This window comes from Pezoporus flaviventris, unplaced genomic scaffold (assembly GCF_033815535.1).
Source record: "Pezoporus flaviventris isolate CSIRO_AGI_PZ_B2104156 unplaced genomic scaffold, CSIRO_AGI_Pfla_v1 ptg000007l, whole genome shotgun sequence".
In the NCBI taxonomy this organism is placed as follows: domain Eukaryota; kingdom Metazoa; phylum Chordata; class Aves; order Psittaciformes; family Psittacidae; genus Pezoporus; species Pezoporus flaviventris.
Window position 1 is genome coordinate 8,880,631 of NW_026892555.1, and position 15,997 is coordinate 8,896,627.

At 45.1% G+C, this 15,997-nt stretch overlaps 1 long non-coding RNA gene across 1 annotated transcript; it reads left to right on the plus strand.

The window, feature by feature from the left end:
• The first annotated feature begins 8,126 nt into the window (after window positions 1-8,126).
• LOC133266297 (uncharacterized) lies at window positions 8,127-10,817 on the plus strand. Its single transcript, XR_009742305.1, has 2 exons — window positions 8,127-8,776; window positions 9,392-10,817. It is a non-coding gene; the product is annotated as an uncharacterized LOC133266297 (long non-coding RNA).
• Window positions 10,818-15,997: the final 5,180 nt, after the last annotated feature.

Sequence of the window (15,997 nt, forward strand, 5' to 3'; positions counted from 1 at the left end):
TCTTGGAGGGCAGAGCTGTAAGTGTTGCCCCACAGGAAGCAAACAAGAGGACCATTGATGACCCAGGCACAGGGATATCTGGGGACATGGGATCTTGGAGAGCCTGGGCACAGCATGCTGGGGAACTCGTGTCATTTGAGGCAGGTAAGTCATTGCCAGCACAGAGGCAGACGAGGCCCTGAAGGGTGGCTTGATGTAGACGTGAATCAGTGAGACATGGAGATCGTCATTGTGACAATATGAAGTGAGCAGGACACCTCCAGTGTGCCCGGGAATGTGGGATTTATCTTCATGCATGCATCCAAGAGCTGTTTTTTTTCTAATACATAGTCAAACGTCATGCTTTTGCTGATACATGGTCCCAAAAAAGCCCATGGCCATGTCTGTTCTTCCTATGAGCCATGGGCTATGGCATTACATAACAGATACCTTTGAGTATGCTCTTTGAGAGCATCCTCATTACAGCAGCAAGGTATGAAGTGATGGTGGTTCATGTGCAAGAGAAACTGTAGCTGGTAACTCCTTATACCAAACAGCTTTCCTGAGACACTTCTGGGATTAGCCTCGTGGGGTCCGGACTGGTCTCTGCCAGGCATGCTGTTACTTGGATGGAAGCAAGGCACTGGGGAAATGAAGCAGGGATCTGGTGGGATGATAACCTCGTCACACACTCCCTGTTTGGAGTTTGTGATGGAGGAGATCCCGCTGATAAACTGCAGTGATATTATCAGGATGGATCTCAGTGTTAAAAGCTGGTTTGATGTAGTGGAGTTTGATTTCCTTCTCACTCCTACCGCGGTGATAAGACAGTGATGTTAAGCTGGGATAAATACTCTGCTGTATTCAGAGCCTGTTTTTTCTTCCCTTTATTTGTATTAATAGCATTTCTTATTATAAACGTATTATTGCGGTCAGGAGGGAATTGTGAAATTGGCAGTTGAGGAGCTGTCTTGCAAGAGGGAGACAGCTTCTTCTCAGTCTGAGTGAATATTTAACCTCGGATCCATCCTTTCCCATATCTCTCTCCATGGTTAAAGCTGTTGAACAGAAGGGAAAACAAATTTAATCTGACTTTGAAAGTTCAGTGAATATTCAGTAAATAACATACTCACTGTGGAGGAGGCCTTGCATTTGCTAGAAAAATTGAAAGGCCTTTTCCAATATTGGTAGTTCAGAAAGCAAAACACCTTTCTAAGCATCTGCTAACAATATTGGTGTATTTATTGGTATTTAAGTGCAGATCAAGGAACCTCAGGACCTTTGATTTAAAAATTGAGCCTTCACAGTGCTAGGAGTTGAAGAAAGAAATAAGAGGAGAGTTGCTGCTCTGGTCAGATAACATAGAATCATAGCATCATAGAATAGTTAGGGTTGGAAAGGACCTTAAGATCATCTAGTTCCAACCCCCCCTCCCAGGGACACCTCACACTAAACCATCTCACCCAAGGCTCTGTCCAGCCTGGCCTTGAACACCACCAGGGATGGAGCATTCACAACCTCCCTGGCCAACCCATGCCAGCACCTCACCACCCTTACAGTAAAGAACTTCTTCCTTGTATCCAATCTAAACTTCCCCTGTTTAAGTTTTAACCCCTTACCCCTTGTTCTATCACTACAGTCCCTAATGAAGAGTCCCTCTCCAGCATCCCTATAGGCCCCCTTCAGATACTGGAAGGCTGCTATGAGGTCTCCACACAGCCTTCTCTTCTCCACGCTGAACAGCCCCAACTTTCTCAGCCTCTCTTCATATTTGGGATGCAACATGAAATGGCAGGGACAAATGAACTGGAAGAACTGACTAATAAAATGAAGTCTTTCAGAAAGGACAATATCCTAATTCACCCACCTGTTGTCTTCTGGGCATGACTTACTGGTTCCTGGGTATGATAGGCATCGTGTCATGATTTAAAGTAGGGCAATGTGGCCATGTAGCAAATTTTTATGGGGATTTTGCCAAGAAGTGGGAAAAACTCGACACAACAGTCAAGTCTCCCAGCTCTCAGGGGTAAGGAATGATATGCCAGATGCCTTGTAACCTCCTAGGATGCCTCCGCAAACACGTTGAAGGTACTGCTGCTGGAGAGGATGCCCACGAGTGAGGCTGAGGCTATTCTGGATGTTGTTTTTATCCCATCTTAACCATTGCTTAAGTTCACACTTGTTCTTCAGGCTTCAGTTACTGCTGTAGCAGGCAATTTATCTGAATGAGCAAATAGCAGCACGCTCTTTTCCTTCAGCTACAGCTGATTCAGATCCTATTAGTGTCTCTGACTACTTGAAATTGCTCTCTGTCGGATTCATTGCCTGGTGCTTTCCTGCATGCAGGCACAGCGGCTGATGCAGCTGCAGTAGGAGACTTTGGCCTCCATCCCCAGCGCTCCTGACAGGCTGAGGTAGCACATAAACCCATCCTCATGCATTTAGATGTCTTCATCAGCAGAGAGCACCGTTGGGGAAAGACCCATTTAAAAATCTCTTTGTTGGGTTTATAGGTTCTTCAAAGCCACTTAGTCATTTGATAGCGGGTTAAAATTAGTCCATATGAGGGGAGGCATCAACACAGCCTTTTCCCAAAGCTCCTTATTAGCATTGATTTTTTCAGTCAGGAGAAGAGTCGAATAGTGGAAGATTAAATTAATGATACTGCGGTCCCTATGGCTTGCCTGGAAATGCCTGGCACCTTGTGCAGGGACCTTGCCACATGGTTTTCAATGGTGCAAAACCTGAGGATTCAGCAAGAAGAACAGAAAAAGGTCATTCCCGCTTTTAGGGTGTTATTTTGGCTGGGATGAAAACCATCTTCCCCCTGTCTTTTGTTTCACTAATACTTGACATGGCCCTCGTTTTTCAGAACTTCATTTAGATATTTCCTGGTGATTGTGGTCTTTGACCTCATGTGTGTACTTGGAAATGGTGAAAAATCCAGTAATAATAATAATTTGGGGGTGGGTTGTGTTTTTTCAAAGCCACGTGTGAAGGCATGCTCTGCAAAGTGGTGTGCTGGAAGGATGGGATGCACTCCTTGTGCCTCACTGCTCGGCTGTTGCAGCCAAAAGAGCTGATGCAGTATCTGTTGAAATTAATAGGGCTCTTTCCCCTTGGGGTTGGTGGGCAGCAGAGAGGTTTGATGGGAGGAGGCAGCACACCCTGTACTCCTCATGCCAAGAGAAGCCTGTCATTACAGATGAGGATCCATGCGCTGGCACCCTGCAGTATATGCTGGAAGGAATTAATTGTTAAGGAGATGAAGATAAAAGGGTCTAGAGGGTAAGGATCTCCTCCAAGCACCTTAATTTCTGGCAAGTCTGTTTGTGTTGGGCTAGTATACCCAACACATATATACCTTGAATGATGCCAAAGCAGGAGTCCCATCTAAGGCCTCTTGATAGAGAGTGAAAGAGTTAAGTGTGTGTCCAGCTTGATTAATCCTGTCCTAACATCTTTAGATAGACAAGGTTAACATCCTCATGCGGGTATCTCCTTCCCAGTGACTACAGAGAGAACCTAAGTGGGCGTGTTTATTTCTGAGACAGTCAAGTTGTGTCAGGTCAATCCTGGTTTTTATTGCTGTCTTTCTCTGTAGGGCCACACTTGAGCCAGCACAGGTTCACTCATGACACAGACCCTCGAGTTGTAAGGTGCTTGCAAGACCTAAGAGGTCACAAAACTCTGGTGCAAACTCATCTTGGCATTTACTGTTTTCTTTCCTGTCTCCTGTGGAAGTAGCAGGCACTGGATAGCCTGAAGTGTGTGGGATGCCAGGTGATTGGAACATAGAGCTTTTTTGGGGGAAAAATCTGGAGACAGGCTTGTTTTGCACTGGTGAACTCACCAGAACTATGCTCTAGTGCAAAGCTGGAACAGCAACCTTCTTAAATGAGAACAGTGATGACAAAAAATGAATCATGAGCTTCTTCTGACAGCGTTCTCCATAAACCCTGTCAAACACCTGTCCTGCAAAAAGTCCTTTTTTGGCTGGTTTGTTTTCTCTTGAAGCATTTCACAGACCCATTTCCCGTTCCTTGCAGCCCATCTCTGGTTGGTCCACACCCCACTGGGAGCTTTGGGAACTGGACCAATGCATCCCGTGGCAGGAGGATCTTGGAGCCTATGGAGGAACTGATGAAGTGACTTCTTGGAAGGAGCAGGTCTAAAGGTGACCATAGAGGGGCTGCAGTGAGGAGCCCACCCTGTTTCTTACATGGCAGTGGGGTGATGGTGTGCTGAGCCCAGTGGGGTGGTGGCCTCTCTGGAGAGAGGGGACGGTGGCTGAGGAGAATTAAAAGGGAGGAGGGACTGGAAATAATGACTTCATCTCCCCTTTTACTCATTTAGTTTTGTGTCCAGGTTCTCCCTTAGAGGGGCTGCAAGTTTCCAAGACCAAATTTTGCCTTGTGGGAAAAAAAAACTTGTTCCAAGTGTTTCTTGGGATGCAGGCTGGGGTACTTGAGGAAGTTGTGACCCCCTGTCTCTGCAGCTTTATTAGCTCTCCTTCTGCACCTCCCCAAAACCATGTGTTTGCTGCAGGAACATCATGTCATAGACACAGCCAGTTACTTTACCCTATTTGAGAGGATATATAAATCAGATCAGAAGACAGCACTGGGTCATTCTGTCCTGACTGAAGTGATTAAGCAGATCTGTGCTATTAAATGCAGTTATCTCCTGAAAATGTCAGACTGCCTGCCAACATCTTGCCATGAGTTGAATGAGCATCTGCTGGCCAAGGATTCAGACACTGGACTGGAGGAACAGCAAAATGAAAACCCACCTTGCTGCCCCTCAGTGTTGTGGTTCTGCATAGAAAACTCAACATGCCCAGCAGTTTAGTCCAAGCTTTATGGGTTTTGTCCAGCTGAGATGTCTCATGTCTGACAGCTGTGTCATAGGGGTGGGTGTGAGGGGAAAGGAGTTTTGAGGAAATATCATTGTAAAAACACAGGACTTTTTCTGTGTCCTCGCTGAAATAACTCGGTGGCTTCCCCAGACATCTGGCAAGTATCGTGGCTGCGACTGGGAGATCTCAGAGAAGGAGCCTTTGCACTGACATTAAATGCAGTACAGGAAAACCGAGAGGAGAAATTGCTGCTCTAAGGAGGGAGAACGTTTGCAGCACTGCAGAATGGCACAGGGAGCTTTCACTGAAGGCTGAGATGGGATTAGCATCCCTGCAGCAGTGTTTTGAACTACCTCCTGGCTGTCTGGAGGTCGTTCAGGACCCGCTGCCCCCCTGCTGTGGCAGTGCCGGCCGTTAGCATTCTTCATCCACAAATGGATGCTGGCTCACACATTGGCTCTTTAATAGTTCCCTTTAGCATCTGAGGACATAAAGCATTAGGAAACTTGCAGTGGTGCAATAAAAGGCAGCAGGGATGTTTGATAAGACAAAGTGTTAGAGGTTTCCTCCTGCATAAGTAGTCTGTGTACATATATATCTCTATATACATAAACACAGACACATGCATGTGCTTCAGGTTGCCTAGGCAGAAAGTCAGGACTTACCACCCTTTCCTAGGTTAGGGAAAGGCCACTGGTGTTCCTTACACATGAAAACAGGGCTGATGATGAAATTTGTGTATTGTTTTTCATTGTTGTCTCAAGATTGCTTTGCAGCCATATGAGGATGCTGCAGAAGTACGGATGAAGTGTCCTTACAACAGAAATGCCTTTTACATTGACAGTGGGAAGGAAGGATTCCCAGGTTTTATTTCTCTTGGACTTTTGTCTTGCACGTTGTGCTCATGGACCTCCAGTTAACTGTGTTGCTACAGCGGGAATTTCCCTGGTGCTGTGAGGCTGCAGGAAGCAGACCAGACTGGTGGGACAGTAGGAGAAGGACCATTTGCATTGCTTGGCCGGTGTCAGTGTCCGAGCCTGTCACTGTCCCAGAACATTTACTACCTTTACCATTAGCTTTGCTTCCAGTGGAAGGATTCAAAACTGGAGGTGTTTGGAAGAGCGTGTTTGCTTGCAGGCAGTTAAAGCAATGGCATAAGGTCACTGCCCCTCAATTCCCAATCATGATTTAATGGCAAGGTTCGGCTAGGTTTTCTGGCTTCAACTTCTTGTTTATAAGGGTGTCTGCCTCAGCGAAGGAAGAGCATCTTCAGGAGCATCACAGCAAGAGCTTTGGAAGAACGATTGTTCATGGTATCTGGGATGAACACGAACAGCAGCTCCTCTATCCCACGTTGTCCTAAGGGAGGTCTCCCACACGATGCCTACAGCATTAACCCATCTCTCCAGGGGACGGTTTTCCATCTGTGAAGGTAACAGTACTGAGCTGTGCAGGACACATTTCTTTCCTGCTAATTCAGCGTTGTGCTGGGAGAATTGGCCCCTTGTGGGCTGGTGTCAGTGGCTACAGGCATTTCCCCTCTCAGCATGCTGCAGCCATATGGACACAAGGACACACGCCGCGTTCACAGCAGTGGTGCTGCTGCAGCTGACTTTGTTCCCTTTAAAGTTCTGATGGCCTGTGATAATACTCTGGCTCAGAAGCAGTGTGGCTGTGATGATCCCTGCTTGTTGGCCGTAAGAATTTATTTGCTTGTTTATCACCCACCCTTGTAATACCTTAAGCACAAGGTCAGGACAAGAAAAGATTAAAAAGCCCATTTTATGGGGTATGTAAATACCAGTGCTACCAATGGCATTATCCCAAAAGGATGTTAGATTCTTTACATACGGTTTTGAAATAAATTCCCAAAATAAGGATATAGTTCAAAATCGGTTAATTTTCTGTTTCATTTTATTGATGTTTTGCATAACTTTGTTGACATTCACAAGGAGTTAAAGCTGTTGTGTCACATCCTCAGCTGCTGCAAACTGGCACCACGCCACTGATGTCAGAGGGGCAACAATGATTTACATCAACCAAGGCTTTTGGCATTGTGAAGAGGTGAGGAGGGGACCCAAATGGCTTCCCCACACCAGGTCCCATAGTGAGAGACGTTCTGTGTCCAACTTAATGGCAGGTTTAGCGTTTTCTTTTGTTGCTTGGCACTTTCAGTGTAACCCCTTTTCCCCGCTTCTCCCTGCCAGAAGTGAGAGATGAGTCAGGTCTCCCTCGCTCTGGATGCACCTCAAAATCCCTTGGAAATAACGTTACTGCATTCTAGCAATAGTTGGCATGGATTTTTTTTCCATCCATGGCATGTGGCTACTAATTATAGTCCTGCCTCTCAGTCAGTTGTAGAGGGCTGCCAGTGGGGGTCAAGAGCATCTTAACATCATTCATCGCCATCACAATTTGGGGCTACAGATGTTGTTTTGTGAAAGATTACAAAGAACCCCAAAGTTCACTTTGATGGGGAGATGGGGGAATTCTTCTTCCATTATGGGTTTTAACAAAGTACATATATATATATGTATGGACTTCATTTTCTTGTATGTTTTTCATCTTTCTCTGGTTTATCACGTACAAATTGTCTACCCTGAAGTTCCTGGAAAAAACTTATTTCTTGACCATGGAATTACTTTTAACCATGTATTTATTTCCTTAAGGACATCCACCTACCAATTATTTTTTGCCGCTTCCTCCCCTGTATTTCTTTGCTTGCCACAAACAGACTCATTCCCAACCACTAATATCCGTGATAGCCAAGAGTAAGACTGAAGTTAGTGCAAATTTGCCAGATTTTCACTGATTTCTCGGGGGAGAAGGAATGGAGAACATTAGGCAGGAGATGTGGGTGTCCTTTAGCCTCTTGTATGAGCAAAAGTGCTTTATGTGGGCTCAGGCACCATGGTGATGGAGCACAGATGGGGCCTGAACACATAGGTATAGAGCAAGGAACAATAGGGGCTGATACCACGACCCTTCACTTTACCTACAAGGCTATGTTGCACCTCACTTCAGTGACAAGTTCTCACCTCTTTCATAGGAAAATGTGTGCTGTTAAAGGGAAGCTGTTTGCTTCTCACAACTGCCACTGTCCCTCATGTGGGACCTCCTGAGGTTGGGCTGGTGATGGGAGAGGAGATGAGGTCAGGTAGAGAGTGAAGCCAAAGGAGTCTGCTTTACATCAGCATCTCTCACCTGGTTGATCTGAGCCACTTCTATTCAACTTTTGAGGGCTTGTTGTGCTAGAGCTAGAAGCCCTCAAAGTATTTTAGATAAGGAAAAGTTGCAGTGGTTGCATCTCCAAGCTCAGGTTGACCTGAGAACCTACTAGAGTTACAGGCATGCTCAGCTTGGTTTGCATGGAGCAATGAACTATTTTGCTGCAGTCAGATCATGTGTACACCATATGCTGTGGGTGAAGAGAAGGCAAGTCATACCAGGTTAAAGTATAGCCTTTTCATGTGCTTTCTTCCCTCCTTCTGTCCCTCCCCTAAACAGGAGTCTTTTTCACTCTCCTGCCCTTAACCTGAGCTCTGCAGGACACCAGCTAAGGGAGCATTCTCTCTTTGCACGGTGAATTAATGAGTTCAGATGGTCACCTTACACAGCAGAGATGTGTGGGAAAGAAAACCTGTGTCAATGTGAAACATGTGTGCGCCTATCCCAAGGACGAGGCATCTGATTCATAAATCAGTGGCAGGGAGGTAAGGAGAGATGTGTGGGTTTGTTAACAACTGTTGGACTTAAATGGTGCATTTTACTCTTTTTCATCTTAAGTCTCCCAAGAAGATCATATTTTTGACTTATATGTTTTCTTTCTGGTGCTGACCACAGTTTAAAGCATCCAGAAGGTCAGTGTGTTCCCGTTTAGTGTTGTCTTGTGATTACCAGTGATGCTCTGTGCACACAAGCATTGCCAGGATCTGTAGGGTATGTGTTTGCAGGAACAAAGGAAGGCTGGAAAAGCTGTCCGAGAGCTGTGTCTTGCCTGCCCCTCTGGGCTGCTCAGTCACCTGGAGTGTGTTAATGCTGCAGCGAGTAGGACATGGGGAAATTCAAATACTGTTTATCTATGCTGGAAGCAAAGACATGCGGATGTGCCTTAGAGGAGAACATATATTGTACTGCTTATACCAATTGCCCATTTAAGAAGGACTGAACTTACAGCAGCTCTTAATGTCAGGCAGGAAGTTGTCCCATTGTAGTGAAATCTGCTGCCCAAGAAGCTGTCCGTGTACCTGAGTGGATGTGACTAATGTGGGTCTGAGATCTAAAACTAGCTTTGGGACTGAGCCTATGGTTCATAGGATCTCCTTTTCCCTAATGTGGGTTCATGTTAGCTATCACAGCTGTAGTGGGTGTGGAGGTTGGGGAGAGCCTCAGACCTGGGACTCCATGTGCTAGCCTTGCCTATGGAACTAGGCTAAGGCAGGAATAGCTGATTCAGGTCAGACAGAAACCTGCCCATTTTGCCAGAAGATGTCAATTCCATCTGATCTTTTAGAAACACCTCCCCTTTTTCCCTTGCACTGTCTGCATTAGCAGTCTCTGAGCCTTGCTTTCAGGGCTGGAGGAGAGGAAGACTCTGCTGAAGAAAACTGCCCCGTGTCTCCTCCCACACCGCAAAGACCAAATGGATCCTTCTGAGAATCCGCAGTTCCTGCTTACGCCACGCGTGACATTCCCAATCCCTTCACCACTCATGGTCGTTTCTGTGGCTCTTCCTCCATAACTAACTCCAACTGGCACAGCTGAGACCTCAGCACGATGAATCCTTGGAGCACAGCCAGCTCTTGCTTTTATTTTGCACTTGTGTTGCTGATGTCAAGCCTTTGAACGAGGCCCCAGTTGCAGCATGGAGCAGACGAATACAAGGAGGGTGGTTCTTGTCTTGTGGAGTCGACAAGAGTCACAAGATCTCCAACAGGATGCCAGACTGTGAGCGTTTGTTGTGGTCCAAGCCACTGCTTATTTCCTCTGGTGACGCAAACTGGAGTCAGTCCTTTCTGGTGGTCGAGTGTGTGCGGAGGGCGATGCAAACCTCCCGGCATCTCTCTGCTCGTACATGCGCACGTGTTTGCGCAAACCCAGAACCAACAGGCTTGAATCAAAGACAACTTGGTGTGGTGGTTTGGTCTGTGGGCTGCTGGGGCTCTGCACCAGGAGCTGTTGGGCTGGAAATCTCTGGATGGAGATGTGGAAAGAGCGTGGGATGTGTAGCACCTCATGCTGCTGAGACCAGCAGAGGCTGGATCTTAACGTTCTCAAGCTGCAAGCAAGAGCTTCCCAGCTAGAGCTAAACATTTGCCGTAGACATCTGTAACGTGGGACAGAAATAAGATGCTATTAACTAGCCTGTGATAATAATCATAACCTTGGACATAAATACTCTCCTGCCAGTGGTTTCCAATGCAATCTGGTCAAAACAGAGATTAGGCTTCATGATTTCATGGCAGTGAATTTGCCTCCTGCTCTGCAAGAAGAAAGAAAAACTCTTCATAATGAATGGTGCCGACAGCTTTAGGACCTATAAGCTATCTGCCTGCTGAAGAACGGTTGTTAAGTCCTCAATACCTCAGCAGCCTCTTTCCAGTTTAATAACAACACTTCTCCTCTCTCATGTTGCTGTAGTTGTATGGATTTTAAGTCTGCAGCCAGGGTAGGACCAAGTGACAGCAGCAACAAAATAGTCATTGGTGTTGACTTGCATTGCCTTACTGAACGTCAGTAGTTGAAAATGCACCTGCACTACACATGCAACAGAATATCCTGTAGAACTCATTGTTTTCCAGGTGACGCTGATCTGTCTCTTTCTGACATTGTATGGCTCCTTGAAAGCAACATTCTGTTCCTGTAAACAAAAGCAGTTCTCACTGTGCAGGAGTGACAACTTGTACAGAAAACCTTTCTGATTTGGAATGCAAAATGAAGTCCCTTTTCTCTGTGGAAATCCAAGATTTAGCACATGCAAGTTCTTCCAAATGAAATTCATTTGTTTCATAATTATTTTTTGCTGGTTTTCCATGTAATGAAAACTTGTGGAATGCTCTTCTGGTTTATTATGCAGCAGGAAGGAGATTTCCTTGGACAAGTGCACACAGACTGAAGCTCTGACTTGACATCCTCACGCAGACACAGGACTACCTCAAAAGCCTGTCCCTAAGCTATTTGACTGTGGTGCTCCTGTGCAGAAGGATTCCGTCTTGCTGAAGTGGATGTGGCTTTGTGTCAAAAAGTTTTTCCAGTAGGAGCCTATTTGGGAGGGAATGTTTCTACAAAACTGAAGCACCAAGCGCTTTGATTTGCCCTGTTGTGAGATGGAAAATAGAAGTAGAATTAGTGTAAATATTTGTCTTATCTAATTTCCCCACAAACGCACTTTAAATATTGGCCAGTGTATTTCTTTAAATCTCAGCTCTGATGCTTGAAATACTTTATTTTGGCTGATTCCCAGAGGGTATAAAAAAATAGATTCTCTACTATTGCAAATTAATTAAACTACAGATTAGATTGGAGTGTTACTGCAGGTGCAGAAAGCTTTCCTCTGCCTTCCAAACTTCTCCAATCTTATTATCTGGCATGACAAATTTCCTACAATTGACCTACTAGCTTTCCGGCAGCTAAGTATATGGTCAGTCATTCTTCTTAGTGAAAATCAGCCAATCCTTTTTTAACATGGAATTAATGAAGTGATGAAAATTTACATCAGCAAAGGATTCATCACTGTATTTTACACACAGCCGTACTGCTGAATTAAAGACATTGAATGTTTCCATAAATACTGAACATTCATGATAATCCAAGATTTGAAGCCCTAATTCTGCCACTTTACAGTTAAGCTGATAAAGTATGAGAGAAAAAGAGGGGATTTTAGTTCAAAATATGCTTATTTTGTTTCTCCAGTAAAGAGAAATGATTACTTGAGCAAAAATTATGATCATGATCTAAGAAATCTGTGGGGTTTAGGCGAAAGGTTTTCACTGTATGCGACAGAAAGTTATTCTGGTATCCCTAAAGCTTTTCTCTTCTGTCTTTGCAGCATAGTCAAGTGTCAAATGTCAATAGGGCCAAACAGGCCAATGAATTCTCCTCAGTTCTTCCGTGACCCTCAAGTCTTTATTTCACTTTAATGAGTGGAAGCCAGAGGTAATTCCTATGGCCTGACAGCTGGTGGATCATCTATAGCTTAAATGAGACTTTGGAGAACATGTGTCTCCAGAAGGAAAGAACATGTGTGGTCATTGTGAACCTGCTCAGGAAAACCTGACAGTCCCAGAAATAACATTGATAAGTATATACTCAGCAATTGTTAATTCTCCAACGGGATGGGTGCCTGCTGTGTTGCTGTTGCACACAATTCCCAATTCTATCCTAGTGTGCTTAAAAAGAAATACCTTGGTTTGTGCTCTTCCCATTGGATGTAGGCAGTGTCTGTGTAAAGTAATCACTGGAATAGAGTGAGAGCATGCAGGTAGGCAGTGAGATAAAGACTGGGCACTACCTGGGCTCTAATTGAGCCAGATCAGGAGCCAGTGAGTGCTTCTGCACTAATAACCAAAGCCAAGTCCCGAATGTCATGATCAAACTCTTTCTTCTTCTGCCAAGCAGAGAGGGCATATCCAAATGGTCCTGAGAAAATGCTGTCTCCTGAACCATGACCAAAAGTCACCTGGGAGGAAGATTGCTGACACAGGTCAAACCAGCACATGCAGGGATGGATGTAAGGATGCTAACCAAGAATACTGATTTTGGACAGAAGGCAGGACTGTTGGGCATTGCAGTCGTTCAGAATCGGTGCGTATGTTCAAGGGCTTGCTTAAGAATATACTTAGATTTTATGACATGTGTTTCTGTCTTCCTGGCAAGTCCTAATTCAAGGTCCAGACATGAACTTTCTTGGTTCCAGAATGATGCTGATGTAATGCACAAACATGCTTTACCAAAAAAGACCAAGTCTTTAATATTCAGGACAATGAAGGATTTGGGTTTTTTCTTCTTCAGAGGTTTTACATCAAGACAGAGGCCGTCAATTCTCAGTCCTTCTGTCCTTTCAACCTCTGCAGCAGACTCTTCATCTCTGAAACAGACATAAAAGCTGCCCTCTGCTTCAACAGATAAGTGGAAGGGATGTAGGGGTAAAACCCATTCCCCCATCCTAGCTCCTGTATTTGTAGACTTACTCTCAGTTTGCAAGTCACTATTCATCATGATTTCATAGGAAAACAGGAGATGGGATAGATTTTTCATGTGCTTTTTATCTTCTCAACTGCCTAGGAGCAATCAAAAGCAAGACCTACATATCTATTCAGAAGGGCTGCTGTTAAATTCCCTTGGAAAAGCAATCCCAACACTGGACTTTTGCTATGTGCAAATCCCCACTGTAAACTGTAGAACTGATACATCTGGGACAACAGCAACTAGATCTCTAATGAAAGTGGGTGTTGACTGTTGGCTTCAGCCTAAAACCACATCCTTTTGGTGCTCCTCTGTTTTTTAGCACCTAGATCTGACCTTGATCAGAAATGAGCATAACTGCCCGAGCTAAGAATTGCCTTTCTGGGCCCCTGGTGCACAAGATATTTCCATGGCACAGTGATAGCTATATGCAATTGTGTAATCTTTCCAAGCCGACAGGGTCATCCACTTTGTGTTGTTAATGACTGTTACTCTCCCAAAGACAAGCCTGCAGTGGATTTACTGAACTCACTCGTGTTGTCAGAAGACAGTAGTGCTGAGATCAGCGTTCACACGGGACATGAGGAGAAAAGGTTAGATCATGAAGAACCGTTCTGGAGTTTTGCAAGGGAGAGGTATCAGCCCAGACTTGGCCCTTTGCAGGATATGAAAAGCAACCTTCACACTTGCATGACCCGGTGCTGCAGTGGAGTCCATGCTCTAGGGAGGAGGAGCTGACCACCAGAGCAATGAGTTTGGAGTAACAGGCTTTGTGTACTCAGAAGCTAGTAGGATTGCTGGAGGAGCAGGCTAGAGTGTTCTTGCCTTGGCCTTGTGGCAAGCCTGGCTTGTACCTTGGGATCAATGGCTTGCTGAGTGTAGCTCCAGCTTTGCTGTTGGTTTTGTTTCTCTGAGACTTGAGGGAAGACATGCACAATGTTTTCAGTTCTAGATCTAACCCTGATGTGCAGACACCTAAGCAGTAAGGTGGTGTGCCCAGTCATATTATCACTCTTTGTCCAGAGAAGGTTCAAGGTTCAGACCCTTGGATTCAGGGATTCACAGACCAAATCCCGGTCACAGGTCATCCTCGCCAGTGAAGAAGCTGCTGTTCCATGGTCACTTCTTTGAAGGCTCTCTTATTCTTTCTAAATGCATGTGTTCCTGATCTTTAATTCTGTGCTGCCATGAAGTAACTGAGAACTAAGTATCCTGTTTGTTTTCCTTTACCTTGAATTCTCCAGCTTCCTCAGCCTTGTTTGGCTCACACAGGTCTCTGCAATCCACCTCGGTGGTTGTAATGCCTGATGATGTGATGCAGTGGTTTGTGTCGGCAGTGATCAGCTCTGAGGCAGGTGTGGTGAAGGGCAGTGGAGTTAATTCACACAAGCATCTCTTGGAGCATGGTGTGTCCTTTGAAATACACACTTGCATTGGCATCCACAGAAAACACCCACTTGCCCTCTCTCCATATCCCTAAGAAACTAGAAACTACTCCTTTGCAAAGGTGAGAAACTAGCACCTGGGAAAATGGAGTAGTTGGATGAGATGGGGACAAGTGCCTTCTTGACTGCCACAAAGAGAGACTGGGAGGACTTGGCTCCTTTCTTGTCTCTCAGTGGTGAAAGACAGACATGAGCAAATGCCTGCATCAGGAGTCTAGCTTGGGCCAGATCAGGACAAGGGTTGAGCTCAGATCCAAATTGTTCTTACTTGGGTTTGGCTGCCAGTGGTGAGTATCTTGCAAGATCCAGTCACTGTATGAGCCTTTTGCAATCTTGGCTGGAGATGTAGTGCAGCTAATTCAGCTTCATGCTGGTGAAACAGGCCCTTTTCTGAAGCAGCATGTGTAGAAAACGTTTTCTGGAAGTGCAGGCACAGGTTTGGAGGAGGAAGGTAAGAGAACATTTTAACTCAAGGACCAGTCTGAAGTAGTAATAAATTGTGCAAATAGTCTAAGAAAAACCTTGGGCTGGAAATGAAAGTGTTTCTTTCTATCAGAATAAGCTGCTTTGGAAGAGATTCCTAGGGAGCCAATGAGCTCGTGGGCAGATTTTCCCAGAGGGAACTACAGCTTCCCCACTAAAGAACACCTAAGGAGCCTGAAGGGGTGTGATGCACCTGCAGGTCCTGAAGGAACTGGCAGGTGTATTGGCTAAGCCACTATTGTATTTGAGAAGCCATGGCAGTCTGATTTGCCTTGATGCTCAGATTAAGTAGGCAATTCTCATCCAGAAAAGGGAAAGGAAAGAGAAGGGGAAAGGGGAAAAATGGAGAAAGAAGGGGAGGAAAGATTGGATGTCTTTCACTGAAAACAGAAATTTGTCTGATATCTCATTTACTGCCTGAACATACCAGTAGTTTTGCTAATCTAATCCTGATCCTTTCATAGTGCATACTACTAAAGTGCATGCATTTGATTTTAAAAGGATAATCACTTATCATGTAAAAGTCAACCTTACATTAAGGTTAATTTTCTGAATTTGCCATTTATGCTTGTGCATATTAAGAGAGGTGGGAGCAAATATCTGTCTCTACATCAGCACTAATCTCATTTCTGAACTGGTGCTTTTACTGCAGAGCTAAAGTCCAGCCTCCAGTTAAATCCTGGAAAGTCCTCTAAAGAGACTTCTGCCCTTTTGTATCCACTCTGAGACACATGGAAACCTATTGAGAAAGCCCTTTCTGTAGGAATTAATGTTTGTTGTTATTTTTATATAGGGGTGGTGCTGTGACCGATGCTGCTGGGTACCGAGGGGAGGGCGGATGAGGGAATGCATCCATCTGCAGCATTAAGTAATTTAGAGTAGTACAGGGGATGCCTGGTCTTGACCATGCAGTGTCTTTTGCATGTTCCCTGAGTTTCTCCTTGTTCCTCAAATAACAGCAATCATTCCACATACAAACGCATGGATTAGAGGTGAGTATTTAGCGGCATTAATTCATGGTCTTTGTGAGAGCTCCTTCCTTCTTTGC